The sequence below is a fragment of the Notamacropus eugenii genome, chromosome 4 (assembly GCF_028372415.1).
Source record: "Notamacropus eugenii isolate mMacEug1 chromosome 4, mMacEug1.pri_v2, whole genome shotgun sequence".
NCBI lineage: Eukaryota > Metazoa > Chordata > Mammalia > Diprotodontia > Macropodidae > Notamacropus > Notamacropus eugenii.
Window position 1 is genome coordinate 151,993,407 of NC_092875.1, and position 26,181 is coordinate 152,019,587.

General features: G+C 38.5%; 1 protein-coding gene across 11 annotated transcripts in view; it reads right to left on the reverse strand.

Annotated features, from left to right (window-relative positions):
* The window catches only part of VPS13B (vacuolar protein sorting 13 homolog B), a 1,048,068-nt gene that overhangs the window by 170,755 nt on the left and 851,132 nt on the right, over positions 1-26,181 (reverse strand). The window lies entirely within an intron of this gene.

Below are 26,181 nucleotides of genomic sequence, written 5' to 3' on the forward strand. Positions count from 1 at the left end.
AGTCCCTCCACCCACAGGTGACAGGGGTGGGTGAGAGAGTCTCTTTGGCGGGTCGAGAGGGGAGTGGGGTGCCCCCATAATTCAGGCCCCCCCCGGGAGGTAGAAGCTGAGAGGCGGCTGCAGACAGGGGCTCCCCAAGCGGGCGGGAGCCTGAATCCATTGCGGAAGGTCTGTGCATAAACCCCCTGAGGGAACTGAGCCTGAGAGGTGGCCCTGCCCCGACCTCAGCACCAGAACATAATCTCATACTGAATAGCAGCCCTGCCCCCGCCAAAAGCCCTGAGGCTGGAAGCAGCATTTGAATCTCAGACCACAAACACGGGCTGGGAGGATCAGGAGGTGAGGTGGGTGTGAGGAAAATATTCAGAGGTCAAGTCACTGGCTGGGAAAATGCCCAGAAAAGGGAAAAGAAATAAGACTATAGAAGGTTACTTTCTTGGCGAACAGGCATTTCCTCCCTTCCTTTCTGATGAGGAAGAACAATGCTTACCATCAGGCAAAGACACAGAAATCAAGGCTTCTGTGTCCCAGCCCACCCAATGGGCTCAGGCCATGGAAGAGCTCAAAAAGAATTTTGAAAATCAAGTTAGAGAGGTAGAGGAAAAGCTGGGAAGAGAAATGAGAGACATGAAGTCAAAGCATGAACAGCAGATCAGCTCCCTGCTAAGGGAGACCCAAAAAAATGTTGAAGAAATTAACACCTTGAAAACTAGCCTAACTCAATTGGCAAAAGAGGTTCAAAAAGCCAATGAGGAGAAGAATGCTTTCAAAAGCAGAATTAGCCAAATGGAAAAGGAGATTCAAAAGCTCACTGAAGAAAATAGTTCTTTCAAAATTAGAATGGCACAGATGGAGGCTAATGACTTTATGCAAAACCAAGAAATCACAGAACAAAGAGAGAAGAATGGAAAAATGGAAGATAATGTGAAATATCTCATTGGAAAAACAACAGACCTGGAAAATAGATCCAGGAGAGACAATTTAAAAATTATGGGACTACCTGAAAGCCATGATCAAAAGAAGAGCCTAGACATCATCTTTCATGAAATTATCAAGGAAAACTGCCCTGAGATTCTAGAACCAGAGGGCAAAATAAATATTCAAGGAATCCACAGAACACCGCCTGAAAGAGACCCAAAAAGAGAAACTCCTAGGAACATTGTGGCCAAATTCCAGAGTTCCCAGGTCAAGGAGAAAATACTGCAGGCAGCTAGAAAGAAACAATTCAAGTATTGTGGAAATACAATCAGGATAACACAAGATCTAGCAGCCTCTACATTAAGGGATCGAAGGGCATGGAACAGTATATTCCAGAAGTCAAAGGAACTAGGACTAAAACCAAGAATCACCTACCCAGCAAAACTGACTATAATACTTCAGGGGAAAAAATGGTCTTTCAATGAAATAGAGGATTTTCAAGTATTCTTGATGAAAAGACCAGAGCTGAAAAGAAAATTTGACTTTCAAACACAAGAATGAAGAGAACCATGAAAAGGTGAACAGCAAAGTGAAGTCATAAGGGACTTACTAAAGCTGAACTGTTTACATTCCTACATGGAAAGACAATATTTGTAACTCTTGAAACATTTCAGTATCTGGGTACTGGGTGGGATTACACATGCACACACGCTCACTTACATAGAGACAGAGTGCACAGAGTGAATTGAATAGGATGGGATCATATCTTTAAAACAAAATGAAATCAAGCAGTGAGAGAGAAATATATTGGGAAGAGAAAGGGAGAAATTGAATGGGGCAAATTATCTCTCATAAAAGAGGCAAGCAAAAGACTCATTAGTGGAGGGATAAAGAGGGGAGGTGAGAGAAAAACATGAAGTCTACTCTCATCACATTCCACTAAAGAAAAGAATAAAGTGCACACTCATTTTGGTAGGAAAACCTATCTCACAATACAGGAAAGTGGGGGATAAGGGGACAAGCAGGGTGGGGGGGATGATAAAAGGGAGGGCATGAGGAGGAGAGTGCAATTCGAGGTCAACACTCATGGGGAGGGTTAGGATCAAAAGAGAATAGAAGTAATGGGGGACAGGATAGGATGGAGGGAAATATAGTTAGTCCTATACAACACAACTATTATGGAAGTCAGTTGCAAAACTACACAGATATGGCCTATATTGAATTGCTTGCCTTCCAAAGGGAAGGGGTGGGGAGGGAGGGAGGAAGAGAAGTTGGAACTCAAAGTGTTAGGATCAACTGTCGAGTAATGTTCTTGCCACTAGGAAATAAGAAAAACAGGTAAAGGGGTATAGAAAGCTATCTGCCCCTACAGGACAAAAGAGAAGATGGAGACAAGGGCAGAGAGGGATGATAGAAGAGAGAGCAGATTGGTCATAGGGGCAATTAAAATGCTTGGTGTTTGGGGGGGGAGGGGATAAAAGGGGAGAAAATTTGTAACCCAAAATTTTGTGAAAATGAATGTTAAAAGTTAAATAAATAAATTTAATAAAAAAAAAAAAAAAAATAAAGTTCCTGCCCTCGAGGAACTCACAGTCTAAAAGGGGAGGTAACCAGCAAACAGATATGTACAAACTCAATCTGCATATAGGATAAAAAGGAAACAGTAAAGGGAAAGCAGTAGAATTAAGAGGGATAGAGAAAAGCTTCCTATGGAAGGTGAGATTTTAGTTGGGACTTGAAGGAAGCCAGAGAAGCCAGGAGGTGTGGATGAGGATGATTGATGGGTTTATCACAAGGGCACAGGTAGAATGGGGTTAGCCCTGGCAGGAAAAAAACTACTCCTTCTTCTGAGAATATGGAGAAAGAAAAGAAGTGAAACTATAGAAAGGTCTTTTATGAATGGAGAAGGGTTACTGGAGGATGCCTTACTTTTTCTTCCACATTATCATGTTCTTTCCATTTTATAGGACAAAGCTATTGTTTGTCTGGCAGCTCTTTGAGGTAATTCCACAAAAGATATGCTTCTACTCAGGAAAACAGAAAATTAATCCAGTACTAGATAATCAATTCCTATTTATCATCCCCTTTAAAAAATATTTTCTGAACTAAGCAGCAGATATTAATGTAGTCTTTAGCACCCTTAAGTCAGATACTGACCTGTCCTTCATTAAAAGATGAAATGGATGTTTTATTCAAGAGTATTTAGTAGGAAAACAGAAATAAGGTAATAAAATATCTACCACCAAATAAAGCCACAGGATAAAAATGACTTCAGGATTCTTTCAGTTTGCAAATGTTTTTCATTTATTTTAAAAGCACATCTTATTGACAGATTCCTTCCCTGCCTCCTCCTTTTTTGAAAGACAAGGAATGCTAGCATTTCAAACTATTTATTGGTTTTTGATTTGAAAAATCTCATTTGCTATGTAAGCCTTCTCCTGCCCCCACTCCCGCCCAAAATGAACAACGCCACCCCATTCCCAACTACACACATCAACATATTTCCCAGGAAGGAAACCAAACTTCACATATCACAGACTAAACTGTCAAAGAATACAAGTCTACAAAAGAAGCAGGGTGAGGATGTCACAGTGGTGGCTACTGAGCACAGGTCCACAGGGTCTAATTCTGACAGTGAACAACACCTATGATGCGCCTTGGGGTTGAGGAAATGGAAGGACCCACCTCCTTACTTCTGATAGGCCCTGGTCTAAACTTCTGAGAACCTGCACACAACTGTTTTCAATCTAAGGTAATGGTAAACAAGACAAATCAGCACAGTCCCACGTCTCAAGAACTTTATGTTCTAGTGGAGGAAGGCAACATGTAAAAGATAAGCAGACAAGGAGAAGGTGGGGGACAAGTGTGTGGTGGCTAAATTTAGAGAATGAAGAATGGCTGATCTAGGGTCTTTATGAAAATGGAGGTTCCAGGTAGAACTTACCAATGAGTATAAGTGGTAGAAAAGAGATAGTGGTGGTGGCAAGGCCTAAAAATTCAATTTAACAAATAGTATCCATCTTCTTTTATCTTAATTTCCATCAGCTGCTCTGCATGGTTTTCACTGCACAAATACCATCCCTCCTCACCAAGTTGTTAACCCCCTTTTGCATACTGTCTTCCTGTATTTCATTGCTAGCTCCTTGAGGACAGGGACTGCCTTTGTATCCCTAACTTATACCACAATGACTGGCTCATAGAAGGTGTTTAATAAATATTTATCGATTATGTTTGAAGTTCTATGAATTCAAAGACAAAAAAAACCAAAACCAAAATAGTTCCTGTCCTTAAGGATCTTACATTTCACCGGAGGACCAGGCATGTAAACACAGAAGTAACACAAGATTAATTTGAAGGATAGGACATTAATAATTAGGAAGTTGAGGAGAGACTTCTCATAGGAAGTGGGACGTAGATTTGAGTCTTAAGGGAAACTAAAAATCCTAAGAGATTAAGCTGAGGAGGAAGGGTATTTCCTACATGGAGGACAGAATGTAAAACCATGGAGGCAAAATATACAATAATGAATTTGGAGAAGAGTGAATAGGTTTAGTTGGAATATAATGTATGAAGGGGAATAATATGAAATTAGTCTGAAAAAATAAGCTAACACCACATTATAAAAGCTCTAAGTGCTAAACTGAGGAGTTTATATTTTATCCTATTCTTTTTAAAATTTAAATAGTATTTTATTTTTTTCCCCCAATTACACATCAAGAAAATTTTTACAAGATCTTGAGTTCCAAATTTTTCTCCTTCCCTCTCTTCTCTTCCCACTTCTGAAAATGGTAGGCAGTTTGTACATGTGCTATCAGGTTAAACATATTTCCATATTTGCTACAGTTGTGGAAGAAGAAACAGATCAAAAGGAAATAAAATCATGATAAAGAATAAAGTAAAAAAAATATGATTCAACCTGAATTCAGAATCCTTCAATTTTTCATCTGGATATGAAAAGCATTTTCCTTCCTGAGTCCTTTGTACCTGTCTTGGATCTTTGTGCTTCTGAGAAGAGCTGAGTCATTCACAGCTGATCATCCCACAATGCTGCTGCTACTGTGTACAATATTTTCCTGGATCTGTTCATTTCACTGCAATAACCTATTCTTTAGGAGGATTCCTTTGGCAATCATGGATAATGGATTGAAAAATGAGGAGACCAGGAGCAAAGAAGCCAATAGGGAGGATGTGACAAAAATCCAGAAAAAAAATGATGAGGGTCAGAACCAGGGCGATAAATGATGAGGTCCAGGGGCACCCCAAAATGTTGGGGTGCAAGGTAGGCTACAAAGAATTTGCTCAGGCAGTTTTCAAATTGAATAAAGGCATTTATTTTGGGTAACACACCAAGCAGGCTCCTCTGCCCCTTAAGGGAGATGCAGCTAAAGGAAGACACCAGCTTAAGGGGGGGGTCTGGCAGTCCCCTAAGGGAGAGGGAGTAACTCCCCAAGGGAGGCCCCTCTCAGGAAAATGGCCACTTAAGGAGGATACCTCCTGCTAAAGGGAGATGGATTCTTTTTTTTTTTTTAAATTAATTTATTTAACTTTTAACCTTCATTTTCACAAAATTTTGGGTTCCAAATTTTCTCCCCATTTGTCCCCTCCGCCGACCCCAAAACACCAAGCATTCTTATTGCCCCTATCACCAATCTTCCCTCTCTTCTATCATTCCTCCCTTCCCTTGTCCCCTTCTTCTCTTTTGTCCTGTAGGGCCACATAACTTTCTATACCCTTTTTACCTGTATTTCTTATTTCCTAATAGCAAGAACAGTACTCCACAGTTGTTCCTAAAACTTTGAGTTCCAACTTCTCTTCATCCCTCCCTCCCCACCCATTCCATTTGGAAGGCAAGCAATTCAATATAGGCCATATCTGTGTAGTTTTGCAAATGACTTCCATAATAGTCATGTTGTATAAGACTAACTATATTTCCCTCCATCCTATCCTGCCCCCCATTGCTTCTATTCTCTCTTTTGATCCTGTCCCTCCCCAAGAGTGGTGACTTCTAATTGCTCCCTCCTCCCATTGCCCTCCCTTCCATCCTCCCCTTAACCCTGCTTATCCCCTTCTCCCCCACTATCCTGTATTGTAAGATAGGTTTTCATATCAAAATGAGTGTGCATTTCATTCCTTCCTTTAGTGGAATGTGATGAGAGTAGACTTCATGTTTTTCTCTCACCTCCCTTTTTTTCCCTCCACTGAAAAGTCTTTTGCTTGCCTCTTTTATGAGAGATAATTTGCCCCATTCCATTTCTCCCTTTCTCCTCCCAATATATTTCTCTCTCACCCCTTAATTTCATTTTTTTAAGATATGATTCCATCCTATTCAATTCACTCTGTGCTCTGTGCTGTGTGTATGTGTGTGTGTGTGTGTGTGTAATCCCACCCACTACCGAGATGTTGAAAAGTTTCACGAGTTACAAATATTTTCTTTCCATGTAGGAATGTAATCAATTCAACTTTAGTAAGTCCCTTGTGACTTCTCTTTGATGTTTACCTTTTCATGCTTCTCTTCATTCTTGTGTTTGAAAGTCAGATTTTCTTTTCAGCTCTGGTCTTTTCATCAAGAATGCTTGAAAGTCCCCAATTTCCTTGAAAGACCATTTTATCCCCTGAAGTATTATACTCAGTTTTGCTAGGTAGGTGATTCTTGGTTTTAGTCCTAGTTCCTTTGACTTTTGGAATATCATATTCCATGCCCTTCTATCCTTTAATGTAGAAGCTGCTAGATCTTGTGTTATCCTGATTGTATTTCCACAATACTTGAACTGCTTCTTTCTAGCTGCTTGTAATATTTTCTCCTTGACCAGGGAACTCTGGAATTTGGCCACAATGTTCCTAGGAGTTGCTCTTTTTGGATCTCTTTCAGGTGGTGATCAGTGGATTCCTTGAATACTTATTTTGCCCTCTGGTTCTAGAATCTCAGGGCATTTTCCTTGAGAATTTCATGAAAGATGATGTCTAGGCTCTTTTTTTGATCATGGCTTTCAGGTAGTCCCATAATTTTTAAATTGTCTCTCCGGGATCTATTTTCCAGGTCAGTTGTTTTTCCAATGAGATATTTCACATTATCTTCCATTTTTTCATTCTTTTGGTTTTGTGCTTTCTTGGTTTCTCATGAAGTCATTAGCCTCCATCTGTTCCATTCTAATTTTGAAAGAACTATTTTTTTCAGTGAGCTTTTGAACCTCCTTTTCCATTTGGCTAATTCGGCTTTTGAAAGCATTCTTCTCCTCATTGGCTTTTTGAACCTCTTTTGCCAATTGAGTTAGCCTATTTTTCAAGGTGTTCTTTTCTTCAGCATTTTTTTGGGTCTCCTTTAGCAAGGTGTTGACCTGCTTCTCATGCTTTTCTTGCATCTCTCTCATTTCTCTTCCCAGTTTTTCCTTCACCTCTCTAACTTGATTTTCAAAATCCTTTTTGAGCTCTTCCATGGACTGAGACCACTGAATATTTATTTTGGATGTGTGGGATACAGAAGCCTTGACTTCTGTATCTTTCCCTGATGGTAAGCATTGTTCTTCCTCATCAGAAAGGAAGGGAGGAATTATCTGTTCACTAAGAAAGTAACCTTCTATAGTCATTTTTTTCCCTTTTCTGGGCATTTTCCCAGCCAGTGACTTGACTTCTGAGTTTTCTTTCCACCCCCACCTTGCCTCCAGATCTGCCCAGCCAGAGCTTGGGGTCTGAGATTCAAATGCTGCTTCCCAGCCTCAGGGCTTTCAGTCGGGGTGGGGCTGCTATTCAGTGTGAGATTAAGTTCAGGTGCTCAGGTGGGGGCAGGGCCGCCACTCAGGGCTCAGTTTCCTCAGGGGGTTTATGCAGAGACCTTCAACAATGGATCTGGGCTCCTGCCTGCTTGGGGAGCCCCTGTCAGCCACAGCCCCCGCTGCTGCCTCCCGAGGGGGCCTGAGTTATGGGGACACCCCACTCCCCTGTCGGCCACCCAAAAAGACTCTCTCACTGACCCTTGTCACCTGTGGGTGGAGGGACCTGCGATGCTGCTGGAGATTCTGTCCCTGAAGCCTGCTTGGATCTGCTCCACTCGGCACCCGTGCAGCCAAGGCAGGGCTGGGCTCTGCTCCAGGTCCGGTGGGGGAGGACCTTTCCCGTCAGGTTTTCAGGTCTCTCTGGAACAGAAATCTTGTCCGCTCCGTTGTTCTGTGGCTTCTGCTGCTCCAGAATTTGTTGGGAGTTCTTCTTTATAGATATTTTATGGGCTGTGGGTTTGGAGCTAGCATATGTGTGTGTCTTTCTACTCTGCCATCTTGGGTCCTCCCCAGGGAGATGGATTCTTAAGGGAGACACCCTCTACTTAAGAAAGACACCTACTAGCGAGGAGAGACTAGGGATTCTTATAGAGTTAAAACCTGCCCTGGGAGGGGAGATAAGGTGACCAGGACAGTAGTTCAGAGTTTCACAGACATCTAGGCACCACATTTTTACACTGTTCCACCCAAGGTGGAGGGGCAGAGGGGCCTAAGTTCAGGTATTTCATTGACCAGCCCACTTGAATCTCATTGTCTCCTAAAGTGGCTTAAAGTGGTATTTGAGAAAATGGATTTCTCACTCTATTTGAATCTCTTCAACAAGTTTACAAATGGATAGAAACGAATGGATCTAAGAGATGTGGAGTTAGAAGTTACAAAACTTGGCAACTAAATAGCTAGGGGAGTGAGGGAAAGTGAAATGAGTCAAAGATAAGAACTAGGTTATAAGCACTGGAGCCTGGAAAGAGGGCAGTATCTTAAGAGAAAAAGGCAAGTTTGGAGAAGGAATGGAGAAGGAATAGGGAAAGAATGCTTTTAAGCAATGAGTTTAAGTTTGAGATGCTGATGGGATAATTAAGCAGAGATATGTAAGGAGGTATGGTTGAAATGGGATTTGAATTCGATGGAGTAAGTAGGACTGTATATATAGATCTGGCAGTCCTCTGTATAAGGAGGCTAGGAAGCCATGAGATCTGATGAAATCACTGAAGGAGGGTACAGAGAATAAAGAGAATAGTGCCTACATAAGAGCTTTATGGCTCATATATAGATGGAGGAAGGAGAAGAATGATCTTCCAGCAGAGAAGACTGTGAAGACACAGTCTAGACAGCAGAAGAAACAGCGAAGAGCTCTGTCACAGAAACCAAAACAGTGTCCAGAAGAAGAAGTGATTAACAGTGTCTAATTTGCAGAGATGTCAAGAGGGATGACCGAAAAAATGTCACTGGATTTAGCAATTAAGAGATCACTTGGGGTAACTTTGGACAGAAGAGTTTTACTTGTCAGGCGAGACCCATGGCTAGACTCAAGGGGCTGAGAAGTAAGATATGAGGAAGAATAGGAAAGGTGTATAAATAGCTTTCTCTAAAAGTTGTGACTATGAAAGGGGCAAGAAATACCTTGAGATTTTTTTAAGGATGAGTGAGAACTGTACATATTTGTAGTATGGAATAATTTTTAAAATCTCATTTATAGTAACCCTGAAAATGTTAAGATATAATATATTTGTTTAAAGCCTTTCCTAGACTGAAGGAAAAGACTTTTACAAAGGTGGGTGAGAAGTCAGGACAAAAGAAAAAAAGGTATTTCTTAAATAAATGGACTAAGGGCAGCAACAAAGCTTTGAACAAAGCAAAATCAAACTAAAGGAGTTTGTTATTTACATCATTGCCTTCTCCTACCCACCAGATTTGAAGGATGAATTAACACCAGGATCCAGATATCAATGCTAAGGGCGAAAGGAAGTTGTTAATGAGCTCATTTATGGTTTTCTTGGCAAAGATACTGGAGTATCTGGAGTGGTTTACCATTTACTTCTCCAACTCATTTTACAGATGAGGAAACTGGGGCAAAGAAGGTTAAGTGACTTGCACAGGGCTGCACAGCTAGTAAATGTCAGAGGCCAGATTTGAATTCAGTGCTACTTAGCTGCCCTTGGGTGGAGGAAGAACTTTTGTTTAACTCCTGAGAAAGGGTTAGTGGCATTGGCCCCTTTCTGTTAGTATCAGAAGCCTCTCACCCCATGACATCTCTCCACCATGCTGGCTTCCTTCTTCCATTGGGTGATTTCTTTCTGGGGGGCTTCACGTTGGGAAGGGGCCCAGGCTAGCCAAATTTCATTTCTCCTACTTGTGCTTCTGACCCTCTTTACTTCAAAACCATTCACCTTCCCTGCCTCTCCTGGGTACCTTGCCTCCCTTCTCCTTGCTTTTCAGTCCCTTTTACATGCTCCATGTGTGATCTTCCCTAATTAGAGTGTCAGATTCTTGAGGGTCCTCTTTCTTTTTGCTTGCATTTGTATCCCCAGCACTTAACACATAGGAAGTGCTTATTAAATGCTTGTTCCTTGCTTGCCTGCCAGTGTATCCCCTGTACCTATCACAATGCCTGGTCCATAGTAGCAATTAAATAAATATTTGCTGACTGACTGATATAGGGAGCAGAATATGGCTAAAACAAGGATCTACATGTAAAGTGTTTAGGTAATGAATGATTGGTAAGAGGTTGCAACATGAGTATAATGGAAGAACCAGGGTGAAAGCAGCTATAGAGTGACCATGTGTCACAAGTACCTAAATTTCAAATCTGGAAAGATCTGTGACTTTCAGTGTCTTAAATAAGTTACTTAACTTGCACCTTGTTCTCCCTACCAAAATATCAAGTACATGGTTGTCTACTGTTAGTTACTGCTATACACAAATGAATATTCATAGAAATCTATAATAATAGAACAATGGATTTAGAGCTGGAAGGACCTCAGAAATCACCTAGACCAACCCTTTATTTTAAATGAGAAAACAGTCAGTCGATCAAAAGCCAAATTTCCATCTTACAGTCCAGGGCTTTTCCCGCTACTCTATGGAAACACTATTGGGAAAGACTCTTATTGCACACTTTCAGATGTTCTTTATTTTCTATGAAGATGGGAATTAACTAGGAAATAGTTTATTTTATATTTTTTCTTAAATGTCCAAAGAGGAGATGGCTTCTGGATTGAAAAGACTTAGAAGTAGATCTAGTTCTGCTCCCCAACACCAGAAGATTTTTTGCGGTGTTTATTGGTTAGAAGTACTTTACAAAGCATTATAGAGGCTTTACTAGCCCCCATTCCCATCTTCAGTTCCTAAGAGCCTGTCTCTACTGCTTGCTTCCCTAAGGCCCCCAGGACTATTTCCTTTTTCTTTCTGTTTTGCTTTTCAACAACAATGAATCTCATATCTGGCTTTAAGTACCACTCCTAAATATGATGGATAGGAACTAAGCCCTCTGAGACACATTAGTACAACTGCCAGTGGGCAGGAGGTGCACATAAAATAAATAGACTTGGTAATTCTGGGAACATATGTGGAACGATAAGTAAACAGCCTGACCCAGCTGAAAAGAAACACCCAAGAATGCTTCCTCTTACTCTTTTTAGGCTCTACATGATTCAGTCATGTTAGTACTCTGAGCAGCTCTTTCAAGGATTCTCCTTTTGTGTCTACAGCATCTGCCTAATGCAATGTCATCTTTTCTCTCATATCTATGAGTTTCAGTGCCTTTACCACGCACTCACTACGTGCCAGGCACTGGGGACACAATCCCTACCCTCAAGGAGCTTGCAGTATGATGGGGGAGACAACAAAAGGTCTAAATGACACATTCAGAGTAGAAGAAAGGCAAACTGAGAGGGGAAGACATGAGCAGCTGGGTGGAACAGGAAATGCCTTGTGCAGAAAACTAAAACTGAGCTAGAAGAGCATTCGAGGTGTGGTGAACAGTCAGTGCAAAGGCCCAATAATGGAAGATGATGGTCCTGTTTGAGGAATTGCTAGTAGGCAGTTCTAGGAACATAGAATGAAAAGGGTGGAGTAAAGTATAAGAAGATGGGAAAGATAGAAGGGGGAAGGTTATGCAGAGCTTTAAATACTATATACAGAAATTTATATTTGATCCTGGAGGTAATACTGAGCCAATGGAGCTTATTAAGCAGAGGAGGAGCAACATGGTCAGACCTCTGCTTCAGGAAAATCATTTTGGCAGCTGAATAGAGGACATAACTTGAGGCTGGAATATATACTATTATATATAGTAGTCCAAGAGAGAGAGGATGAAGGCCTGAACTAGGTTTATGGCTAGGTGAGTAGAGAGAAAGGGATATACATGAGAAAACTTTTGTAGGTAGAAACAATAGGCTTTGGCAATGAATTGGACACATAGGATGAATGCAAGAAAGGAATTAAGGATGACACTAAAATTGTGAGATTGGGTAACTAGGATTTGTGGTGCCTTAGTCAGCAATTAAGAAGTCTGGAAGAGGAGAAGATACTTTGGGAAAAGATAATGCCTTCTGTTTTGTATATGCTGAATTTGAGATGCTTTGGGGAGATACAGTTTAAGATGCTCAAGAGGCAGTTTGTGATATGAGACTGGAACTCAGGAGAGAGGTTGGAGATGGATACATTGATCTAGGAATAATCTACCTAATGAGATAGTTAGACTGGAAACACAGACACCCCCTTACCCCCAACAATCTATAAACTCCAGTGGCTCTCTAATTATCTGCAGAATCAAATATAAAATCCTCGATTTGGCTTTCCAAGATGTTCATAATCTTGCTGCCTCCTACCTTTCCAATATTCTTGCAGCTTACCCCTTTCTACATACTGTGATTCGTGACATTGGTATATTTGCTGTCTCTCACCCAGGAAACATTGTACAAAACTGATCTTGCCTTGAGCTCACCTGAACTGATTCATTCTTGAATTGTCTAACTAATCTTTTAAGGGTCACCCAGGGGAGTGGCCAATCCTTTTTCTGGGCTAAAGACCAGACTCCCTTTCTACTTCAATCTAGGAACTTTGTTTATAAGTCCTAAATGATCACTGGGTGTGTTTAATCAATCAATCAATCAATATTTATTAAATGCTTACTAAGTGCCAGGCACAGTGCTAAGAGCTGGGGAAGCAAAAGAGACTCCCTGCCCTCAAGAAGCTTACAAACTCATGGGGGAAAAGATTGGTAAACAAATATATACAGAATAAATAATAGATAATTAATACTTCGTTATTTGTCCTTTAATTTTTATGATTGCATTCTGGCCTTCAGAGCTAGGGAGTAGAGGTGGGGGTGAGATGTTAGTCAAAGATCAACTCACTTATACACAAACCTTTCCTTTAATAATATATTTCAAATTTTTTTCCATGAATAGAAATCAAGTTCATAAATCAGAACTCACAGACTCTTTTCTCTTCACTCTTTGGAAAATTGAGATATTTTTAATTCCTAGAAAGCTGGCCACTAGGTAATGGGTTTGGGAGGCAACTAATGAATATTACTCATATGCACTGGTAGAGAATTAAGTTAAATTAAGTTGGAGATTTTTAAAATGCTGGTGTAATGATAGACTATTGGATGCTTATAATACTAGTGTTAATAAAGTAACATATGCAGTCCTAAATTTCTGGGATAATGTGAAGCATTTGAATCTGATTCATAATTAGGACAGAAAAAGAAAAAAAAGTTTATCAATTTAAAAGGCATGATAAGGATGCAGTTTAATTTACAGATAAATGTGAAGGTTAACTAATTCTGGGAAAGGAACATGCTGGAATCATTACAGACATACCAATTATCATAATGTAAATTCATCATTAATTGTAGAAAGTTTCATCATATGTAAACCTCTCACAAAGTCTAAGAACTGGGACAACGGTTATGGAAGCAAAGATGTTTCCAATGTAATATGCAGTCATATCATTGAAAAGGATATATGTTCCCAAAAGAGAGGCCTTGATTATAAAATTATCGACTATTCTCCACTGCGTCTTTCAAATAATAGAAACTCACTAGATATGTGATGAGTGAATGAAGAAGATAAATAGGAATGAAGGAAAAAATAATAGCTGAAGAAACAAAATAATTTAATCAAAGGTCTCAGGGTATTAAATGCAAAAACGTCATGAATGCACCTTGGAACAAAGATTGCACAGACTCTAACACGAGGACCCCATGGGCTTACAAATATGCAAGTCTTTTTTTGTTCTTTGTTCTTCCAAATTAGTTTTGTGGTGCTTTTATAATTATACTACTATTACTTTAAAAAATCATTTCCCTGACTTAAATGTGATAAACAAAAGTGAATTGTGCACAAATGCACTGATCTCTTTGGCTTACAGCACTGCCTCTTTCCACTGGAAATAAACAAATTGCACAGCTTGCTTTTGTGTCCTCTCTTCCTGTTACCCTTGTGAACACTTCTTTTAAGGATTCCAGTTCTTATTTTTCCCATTTTGAAATTCTGTACTAAATTCTAAAGCCAAGAAACTGCCTTTTCAATAAAGGAAGTCTATGAAATCATGCACCACCAAAATAAATCTGCTTCCTCTTTCACCCGTTAAGTCCACTTTCCCCTTTAGAATTCTGAACTTTTAAACATCTACATGAACCTCTGTAGCCACATGTATGATTTTAAGTGGAAGTACAGCTACATATGTGCTTTGTGTCATATTTCACTCTTTACCTATATATCTTTTCTCCCTCACTACATTACACACCCTTTAGGGGTGAGAATACATCAAGCCTCTTTGTACCCCAGTGCCTCCACATGAATGTTTATGATATTTAATATATGGTAGCAATCATAATAGTATTTAAAAACTAAAAGAACCTATGATTTCATAAGTATAGGTATACCCTCCACCAGAAAAGATCTCTCAATCTTTCTGTGTCTTTAGTAGATAACAAGAATAATAATGATGAAAATTGACATTTATATAGCAGTTTGAAATTTGAAAATGCTTTTTATATATTATCTCAGTTAATTCTCACTTCACCTCTGTAAGGTAAGATTAACCCAATTTTACAGGTGAAGAATCTGAGGTGAAAAGAAGTTGAAGTCTAGGAAGCTAGGAAGTCTCAGAGGTGGAATGTGAACTCAGGTCTTCCTGATTCTGGGTCTAGCACTCTGTCTCTTACGCCATGATTAGAAAAAAACAAACAACCCATTGTCATTAGATGACAGGCAATCTACCACCGGGTCTAAACTCAGAATCTATTCAACCTAGGAGGATCTGCCAGCAAGCAATGACAGTCTCTGACCCCAGTGTACATCATAAGGAGGAATCAGGATAGGACTTTGGTGGAAGAATACAAATAGTAAAGGCTCATATAATTAATTTTCACTACATTTGGAAAGTTGCTATCATTTTCATGGTGAGGTACACTTCCATCCTCAGAGTGCTTTATAATTCCTTTTCTAAAATCTAGAAAATTTACATGCTGGTCTTTCTTTTAATTCATACAATATACTACCGATGCCAAACTTATCTTCCTTTGTACTCCTTCACTGGACTTCCTACCTGCTTAATCTCTACAGTGACCTCAATCCCCTTAGTGTTTGTCTTAAATTGTGCTGTTGCTCCTTTATATTCTGAGATCCTTGAGAAAGTATTTAGTTTGGTCCATTGTCACAAAATGGAGCCACAAACAAATGCAGTGTACCATATCAATGAAAATAAATACAGATTCATGGAAATATGCTGCTGAGGAAAGAAAAACACAACAGGAGAGCACAACTTTGACCTCTGTAATAAATTAAAACTCATCTGACTACAAATGATGGGTTAAGAAAAGGAAATTCTGTTCAAAGTCAGTGTTTCATAATAGGATGTTCAACAGGAGGAGCACATGACTCTGGTACATAAAGCATGCCATAACACAGTAGCCCTCAATAAACAATCATGAATGAAGATAAATTATTAGTCTCAGAAATCAGTAATTACAGGTAGAGGGGATAAGTTGTTTAATGAACATGAAAATGTTTAACGAAAAGAACAAAATAGTGAATAAAATAAAGTACTGAGTATGAGGCTTGTGTTAATGTCAGTATTATCATTGAAGAGAAAAATGATCTTCAACAATGACGTAATTTGCCTGTGTCTTAATTTCTCTAATAATAGAGAAAAGAATACAATAGAACTTCATGATAACATGGCTCGTTGTTATATACATTTTAGATATAATAATATCTAACATTTGGATAAATCAGTCTTCAAAACATGATTATTCAGGGTGAAGGACTGACGTAACATGTTAAGATATGACATACCTATGTATTTTTTTCCCCTGACATTTCCTTCAGCTAGAAGGCCATTCTTCCTTCCATCTGAATCTAACAAGGTTCCAGGCATCCTCTAAATCCTACCTTTTGATGAAGTCTTCCCTGATCACCCCAGTCAGATATAACATCTCCATCTACTGAATTACCGTAACACTTGTTCCTGTACCACTCTCGAGGAATTTACATAGACCCGCTGGTATTATAATAATTGATCTATGCATCTTGTCTCTCCAATTAGATGATAAGTTCCTGGAGCATAGGGATCATACTCGATTCTTCTTTATATCCAGCACAACAACTTCCACATGATGGGAACTTAAAATGTTGTTGAACAAATAAATGTATAGATGACTTAATCCACAGATGAACCTGAATAAATGAAGTTTTGCCTCACACCAACCAGAATGTGTTTATAATTTTAAATAAAAATATGATGTGCTCACAAGACTCCTTTGCTTTGCTAGTATAGATTTCTGTTTCCTCATTTATTTTCATTCATATTGTACAATAAATGTAAATATCTCCATTTTGTAAGTTACAGTGAACTGAAATAAAGGATCAAATAACTACTATTTGTAAGGTTAACCTGAAAAGCTTTTGGATTTATTATTCTAAGATCCCCTTCAGCTTTAAAATTCTATGACTCTGCAACTTGATGAAATTCAGTATCTGATCACTGCCATTTCTTTAGCACGAAAAGTATCTTTCTTTACAAAATTTAAGTTTTGCCCAAGTTCTGTCATGTTTAAAATTATACATTTTATGCTTTTTTAAATGATGCTCTTAACTATGCTTGAAGAAATTTCCTATTTTGTTGATTACGGCTAAATATATCATACTATATTTAATATGAAAATTTAAAACACAAGGAAAATGACAGAGTGCCCAATATAAGCTTTTCTCCCCCTTTCTTGGGGACAAACACATTTAACACAATGTTAAAGTCATATTTTTCAAATTTTTCCACATTAATTTACAACTTAATTTTTAAAGTAACATGGAGTTTCTCCCACAAATTTTATTAATAAATTCTGATGCTGACAGTAACTTATGTAGATAAATTTCTGTCCATTGGTGCTGTGAGGAAGTTGATCTAGTCACACAAAAGGAGTCAGATAAAGAGGTGTTTAACTGTAAAAATGTGGTCCATGCCAGGTGATCCCTTTATGAAGTGCAACCGAGTCTCTAGAGTTAATCAAAGAGAAAGTAACACCACAGGATGAAGAATGACAGGCCATACCTTTGGGTGACATTTATGGAACTGAGTAAAAGAAAGCTATAAGAAGCCATGTTGACCATGTTGATATGAGAAAGTAGAAGTATGGGTGGAGGCAACTACCACCAACAATTGGGCCCAGACTCTGGGATCAAAGCTGCTTGGGCCAACTGGGCACAAGGAGCATCTAAACAGATGCTGTGTTGTTAAACCCCTTCAGATTCTAGACCCTGTAGTTCTACTCCTGTATTTTCTCCCCTTGGCTCTCTCATGGAGGCCTGAAACCTTTCAATTTTTTCTTCTTCTTCTTATTGTGTGTTTCAGACATTTGCTTTAGCTTTATAATGTGTTAACCATAAACCTTTTTTGACCTGGGGTACTTGCAACAATTGCAACTGAGAGGTAGAAACATTCTCAGAGAAGAGATATGGATAAATCTAACACTAATGTGTTTTGTCAAAAATATCTGACTAGGGGCTAAAAGTTAAAAAAAAAACAGACAAAGAGAACTACAGATTTTTTTATTCTAATTTCCAGAGTGGAGGAGTAATTGTTATACTGGGAAACTCACCTGGGCAATAAGTTAGTAGGGCAAGGGGCAAATAGGAGGAATACCCTGATCACTACTCCACCCCACCACTGCTACACTATGTATTGACGGCTCCACGAGCTGGTTCACCAATCACTGACTCTTTCTCTTATCTTTAATTTCTCTTTATCCAAAGTTCCTGACACACAGTAGCAGCCTAATAAATTATTGAATGATTTGTCTACTGGTTCCTTCCTTGACACATACAAATATGCCCAGGTCTCCTTAATTCTCAAACAACCCTTACTCTATCCTACCATATTTTTATAATCCTTTGTCTCTTCTCCCTTTCATAGCTAAATTCCTAGAAAATGTCCTGTGTTATCATTTCATTACTTCCCATTCACTTTTCAATCCCTTGCAAGACTTCTGATCCCCTCAACTTAACTACAATTAATTTCAGACTAGCTTTTTTTATCCTAATGATGCCCTGATTGCTAAATCCAATGGCCATTTTTTCAGTTTTTTACCCTCTTGCTTACCATTCCCTCCTCAGAGATATTCTTCTTCTTGGATCTCTTTTGACTCACTCTAAATCATCTCATTTCCTGTTCCATAAACCTAAACATGCCTACAAGGCTCTGTCAAAAGCCCTTTTATTTTCTCTCTCTAAGACTTCTTCCATAGTGACCTCATTAACTACCATACAGACACAATATATCCATGTGTGTGTTTATCCTTTGTTGCCGAAGAAGACCATACCATCAGAGAAATAATGACATGACTTGCACTGGACTCTGTTTCTATTGAGGGTATTATCATTTTTTTCCATCTCATAGATTCATAATGGCAGATTCATTTTTGACTCTTTTCTCACCTTCCATGATCATATTCAGTCAGTTGCCTGGTCTTGCTAATTTTACCTCCAGAATATTTTTCATGTCTCCCCGCTCTCTACTCACACAGCCTTTATTCCAGTTTAACATTTCATCATCACTCGCCCAGGTTATTGGAATAGCCTTCTAACTGGTCTCATACTTCTCTAGTCCACCTTCTACACAGCTACTAAATTGACATTTTTAAAGCACCGAGTTGACTATTTTCATCTCCTTACTCAAAAATATTCCAGGGCTTCTACTGTCTCCAGTATAAAGAATAAAATCCTTACACCAGATTTAAAGTTCCCCATAATTTGGTTCCCACCTACCTTGCCAATATGATTTTGTATCATCTCCTGTTCACACAATCTGTTCCAGGCAAACTGGCCTTATGGTTATTTACTGTATGTGACAATCCATCTCCTGCACTTGTGCCTTTGCACAAGTGATCCCCTAGGTTTGGAATGCAACACTGCTTTCTTGCTGCCTCCTGGAATCATTTACTTCAAAGAAGAAGTCAAGGAGTACCTCTTACATGAGACCTTTCCTGATTTCTCTAATTGTCTATGGATCCTACCTGTTGGAATTACCTTTATATATACATACATGCACACACAGACACACACACCTTTGTATTTACTTGTAAGGGTAACTGTTGCTTCCCCCTGGAGAATACAAGCTTCTTAAGCACAGGGACTCTTGATTTTAGTGTTGCATTCTAGTGCCTACCACATGGCTTATGTTTAATGAATGCTTGTTGAATTGAATAACAAGTGAAACCTGTGAGGTCTGCATTGACTGGTTTTCATATGAAATTACTGTAGATATTCAAGAGAAAAGCATCCTAGCATAATTCTGATTTCCAATGCAGGATGAAAGCCAAAGGCATTTCTGCATCTCTGTATTTAATTCTTAGGCTTCATGTAACTGAAGGGAGCTGAAATAGCTCTGTCTAGAGGATAGGGAACTTGGCAGGACACTTTTACCATGTGAAATGTCATAGTATTAGACTATCCTTCTCTGGAAGATTATCCCCCTGACACAAAACAATGCATACTGATCCTCCAGATTCAAATAACTGAAGATATTCATCAGAGTTATAAGAACAGTGGCACAAAGTGCCATGCCCTTTACTAATACAAAAATCAGAACATGATACTTTTTACACGTATTCAACATAATATTTATAGAGTACCCACTCTGGGGAACACTGGGCAAATACCCTGAAGGAGCTTAAGATTAGAATGAGAGATAAGACAGGTGTGGTAAGGTTTCCTAAGTATTTCACTTATGATACAATACAGAATGATACAGCTCTGACATATCCTTTGACTATATTTCGCTCATTTTTCCTGTCATTTTAATCCAAACAATAGTCTAGTCACTATCTTCATTACTTTATTCTTTTTGCAAACCCTTACGATGTGGTATATGCCTCAAACATTCTTTCCTAGAGGAAAAGAAGGAAACAAGCACTGATTAAGTGCCTACCATGTGCCACACATGTGTTTCACATATTATCTCATTTTGTATCCACAAGAACCCAGAAAGGTAGGTGCTGTTACTTCTCCCACTTTACAAATAAGAAAACTGAGGCAAACACAAGTTAAATGACCTCTCCAGATTCACACTGTCAGTGTTAGAGGCCAGATTTTAACTTAGGTCTGCAGGCCCAGTACCCTAGCTGTCTCAAGAAATAAATGAGATAAAAATTCTATTGCAATGATTTCAGAGGAGGAAAGAGCAAAGGAACATTATCTGGGATATTCAAGGAAAAATGGAGAGGAAAGCATTTGATCAGGATTTCAGAACTGCTTTAAAGAATGGAAGGTAAGAATTTGACAGGAATTCCAGGGTGAAGTAATGGAACAAACAAAGGTAGAAGATTCAGGGAACAGAAGATTCAGGGAACCAGAAGTGACACAGTTTGGAGCACAGGATAGGTATATAGGGGAGTAATGGGAAGATTGGACTTTATTCTACAGCCATTGAGGAATCATTGAAAGCTCTGAGTAAGGGAATGACATGATTGAAGTGGTACTTCAAGAAAATCACTCGGAAGAGCATGCATAGCATGGATGAACAGAAGAGAGGGGAAAACGAGTGTGCAAATTACTATAACAGTTCAGAAGGGAGATGACAAGGGCCTGAACTAGGGTGAAGGCAGTGCCTATGGAAAGAAGGTGATGGAAGTAAAAGACATCATGAAGGATGAATAAATAGGAATGGTAAATGGTTATAGGAATGAAAGGGAAAGCATCAAAGATAACTTCAAAATCTTGAGCCAAGAAATGGAAAAATGAGGGTATTGCTGATAGAAGTAAGGATTGGAAGAAGAAACCGGATTTAGGGGACAGATGATGAAACTACTCAAGTATGATTAATTATTCAAGTTACTTAGCATTCAGTAATGCTGACTAGCCTTTAAAGTGTACAGAAAGTAAACAGTTGGGATGTGTTGGCTTTTCTCAGTAAATCTGCCATAAACTCCATTTACTTACTAAAACATGAAGGAAGAGAGATGTATAATAAAGGTATAAAAATCAAGTATTATAAACAAATAGAATAAGATATCCAAAATAATCTTAAAGTACCAGAAATAATATTAAATAACCAAACTATATGTTAGGATAATCTGTGCTTTAATTGAGTAGGATTATTTTTAAAAATGAAATGATGGAAGAGATTAGGGCACAGAATCACTGAATTTAAAAACTGGAAGGGGCCTTATCAACCCTCTCGTCCAAATGGTATGCAAAGAATCTCCACTATAACATAGCCCAAGCAGACATTATCCAGACTCTGCTTGAAGACCTTCAATGGGGAGGAGCCCACCACTCTCCAGACAGCTCATACTCCTTCTGGAGAGCCCAAATTGTGAACAAGCTTTCCCCCGACATTTTCTCTAACCAGGCCTCTGTGCAATTTCTACCTCATTGTCCTTGGTTCTGTCCTCTGGCACCAAACAGCATACATTTAGTCACTGATTCATAACAGCCCTTCAGATAACTGAAGATAGCTGCTATGCCTCACCCTGCTCCAGGCTGAACTTCAATCCATCCTCACACAACACAGAATTGAGGCCCTTCTCCATCCTGGTTGTACTTCCCTGGATACTATCCAGCTTATCAAGATCTTCTTAAATTATGCATCCAGAATTGAACAAAATATTCCAGATGTAGTTTGACTAAGGTAAGAACAGAGGATTAGCACTTTCTTATTTTGGAAGCTCTGTAGATCAAGATTACTTTTTTTTGGTGCTACATCACACTGCTGAGTCATATTAGCACTGTGGTCCACTCTGACCCCAAGATCTTTTTTCACAACTGCTTTTCATGCTCCCTCTTCCTGTATTTAAGATGATTTTTAAATCCCAGTGTAAGGCTTTATAATTATTCGTGCTGAATTTTATTTTTGTTAGATTTAGCCAAACACTCTAGTCTGTCAAGATCTTTTTGGATCCTAACTCTATCATCTGCTATCCATCATATCTAGCCATCCATCATAGTTTTGGGTCATTAGCAAATTTAAAAATCTGGCCAGGTATGTCTTTATCTAAGTTACTGATAAAATGTTAAAACAGCAGAGGGCCAAGAACAGATCTCAGGGGTATTCTATTGTAGGTCTTCTTCCAGGTTGACAATGAACCATTAAGGATTATTCCTTGGACTTTGACCATCCAAACAATTTAGTCTCTCCATCTTTTTTTGCTGCCCTGCTCTTAGCCTTGAAATGTACTTAAATGTTCCCCATCCTAAAAAAAAAAATAAAATAAAAAGTCCTCTTGATTCTAGTTCACCTTCCCAAACATTTTCTCCATCTTTACTGCCAAACTTCAAGCAAGTCTTACATTCACTGCACTCCCTTTTCCACTACCTATTTACTCCTTAACCCTTTGTAATCTGACTTATTCTACCATGAAAAATCTGCTACACAGTAACTAAAAAATTCTTAATTGCTAATCACAATAGGTTCTTTTCAGTTCTCATTTTCCTTGAGCTTTCTAAAGCATTAGAAACTGTGAATCCACCCCATCTTTTTGATACAATGTGCCCCTTGGTTTCTGTGACACTGTACTTTCCAGTGAAATCAGTGCATGTTAAATTCCCCCTTTTCTTTTTTTTTTTAAATTCCCCCTTTTCTTCTTGACCTCTCTCATCTCTGTACCACTGCTCATATATTCTCCCATGCCTGGACTGGACTCTGTCTCTGACTTTTAAAGTCACTTCAAGGTTTCATTCATGAATGAATGAAATAATTTTTTGAGTTTTAATATGCGCTAAGCACTGTGTTAGCTGTGTGTGTGTGAGATATGAATATAAAAGTGAGAGTTCTTACCTTACAAGAGCTGATAGTCTAATAGGGGAGACAATACTCTTGAGGAATAATCCCTATCAGCCTCCCCCTGTGAAAGAGCTCTCTTCCTCCTCAAATGTCTTTATAGCTCTTAGCCTGGACCTCTCTTTGGCATTTATCTTACTCTCCTTTGTATCATAGTTAATTATATACAGGATAGGTCTTTATCTTTGTCAGACAACATGCCCTACGAATGCAGGGTCTGTGTTATAACTAATCTTTGTATCACTTCTGTCTAACACAGTATCTTGCATATAATAGGCACTTAAATTATTTTGTTGAACTGTACTGAAAGAAGGCCCTTTACCTTTTGTATCTCTAGCAGAGCCAAGGACCATTCTTTTCACAAGCCCTCTAGAATGTAGGGACTGCTGGGATAATATACATATCTATGCCTCTGAAAAAGGTCATCGGATCATTGATCTAGTGTTGGAAGGGACCTGAAAGGCCATTTAGTCTAACTCCCTTATTTTAGTTTATTTTTTTAAAAATTAAGTTACACACACACACACACACATATGTGTATATATATATATACAAGTATATATGTATATACACAAATATATATACATATATGTATATATGTATATGTATTTGTAATCAGCAAAAATCTGCCTTTTCTCCCTCTCACTCCAGTGAAGTTTCCAATCACCTACCCTGATCGAGAGTGAAAAAAAAATAAAAGCCCTCGTACAAACATGTATAGTCAAACAAAACAATTTTCTGTACTGACTATATACAAAGAAGTATATTTATCATTCTGCACTTTCCTTCTCTAACTTAAGGAGGTAAGCAGCACATTTTATCATTAGTCTTTTGGAATTATGGTCAGTCATTATGCTGATCAGATTTCCTAATTATTTCAAAGTTGTTTGTCTTTACCACATTGTTGTCACTATATAAATTGTTCTTTTGGTTCTGTTTTCATTTCTTCCTGCTACTCTGACATCTTGGCTCCACTTCCAACTCTTTCAATTTACAAATGAGTAAACTAACTTGCCTCAAACTGCATCTAACAGCCATAACACATCTTAAGAATTACACTAAAAAAACAAAAACAAACAAACAACAACAAAAATGCACATAATCTGAAAGCTGCAAATAAGAGGATAATTCTCTGCAATAGATCTTGCCAGGAAGAACTATATTTACAGTTTCCCTAGTTCAATATTTCTGTTGCCAGCGTAGGCCCCAAGTGTAAAGCACATTTGCCATCAGTAACTCTATTCCTCCCAGCTTACAAAGCTAAAGGACTACTTTTATAGAAAGTTGGGAATGGATAATCCATAAAAACTGATCAGTAAGATGAGATACAGTTTTATTTCCATAAAATTTGGGAAGAAGAGTAGAATGATCAGCTTGGCAAAGCTCAAGGAGCTACAATTATGTTTGGCTTATGGCTGAAGCAAGCATTTATCACTGGCACAGTCATTGTTGGCAACTGTGGCAGATAACAATCTTGGCACAGAGATCAATCAATCAATCAGCTCACAAACATTTATTATCTACTGTGTGCCAGGCATTATACTAGGTACTGCTGATACAGATTAAAATAGTCTCCCAGTTTTAAAAGGACACTTATGATACTGTGGAGAGGGTTGAGGGGAGGGCAACCAGGATGGTGAAAGGACTATATCATATGATAATAAATTAAACAAAACTGGTTACATTGAGCCTGGGGAAGAGGAGGCTCATCTCAAGTATTTAAATAGTTGTCATGGGGAAAGAGGATAACACTTGTTCCATTTGGCCCCAGAGTGTAAAACCAAGAGAATCAGGTGAGAGTTGCAGAGAGAAAAATTATGGCTTACTGTAAGGAAAACAAACTTTCTAAGAATTATCATTGTGTTGGATTGGAATAGGCTAACTCCAGAGGAGGCAGGCTCCCTGCCTTGCCTTCCAAACTCCCTTGTCACTCATATTAGTGGAGATGGCATTAGATGGTCTCTAAGATCTCTTTTCAAAAACAATGGGGATGCAAGATGAATAAATTCTCGTAAGAAACTGAGATATTCTCCTTTGAAGTAGGTCTAATAAAACAGTAGAACTCCAATACTTCAGAATAATCATAATTTCAAGTAAGTTAAGGAGCAGTAAGGAAAGACGTAGCCTCATGTTACCAACAATGGGTATGATGTGAAAAATAGCAAACATGCTTGGATAATGAGGTGGGCTAATCATGTACCAAGGAGTGAGTCAACTGCAGCTAGCTCGCATAGTATACTGGTAGTCTCCAGATATTATTGGAGAAAGAGGAAAACCTTTAGGGCTGATACTTTATGGAAATTTTATTTAAAAACATAAAGATAAGAGTCATATGGGATGAGAAATATGGAAGGAAAGCAACTTGCATTGGTGGAGGAAGTGCTACATTATCAAAACTACAGATTCACAAAAGTATCAATAATGATACTGTTGCCTCACTATATAGAAATATCCCAAAAATATTAGCAGAGATGATAAATAAGTATGCAGACTTTGATGTTTGGTGAGAAAGAAACAAATTTGGGGTTAGAGGGTACTGAAGTAGAGACTGTTAAATTTATAGCCACTGGGATAATTCTGTATATTTTCATTACCACAACTTAAGAAACTGGTGATTCACTATAAAGTGGCATTAATTTGGAAGGTGTAACTTAGGGCTATCTCTTATGATATTATTATTTCAATATTAACAATAGCTCTCATCAAACTAATTTTAAAATAAAGAATTTTATTAGGAATGATGATAATAAATACTTTTGTACGAACAATAATTGTCACAAAGATCTCAGAGAGTTCAATAGGTTCAGTAGCCTATATTTTGTCTGTAAACATGGGGTGTATAATGTATACTCAGCAAGTAATTTCTCTATCACACTCTAGACATGGAGTTATTTTTACATGCAAGAAGAAACGCAGAGATTAAATATGTAAAATGGCAGGATGGAAATAATACTCAACCATTTTCACCTCAATTCTGGACACCTCGATTCAAGTTCCAGGGTCACTCCTAATCAGCTTGGTGATCCTGCTTAAGTCATTTGCACTTCACCTCAACTTGAAAGTGAGACCAACACTTGTGCTACTTTTTTCAAAAGCCTGGCATTTGGGTCTAAGGATGATAATGATGTCTGGAAAGTGCTTCATAATCATAAAAACACAACAATAGTACATCTAAATGTCAATTTCATTCTAGCCAGAGACTGAACAA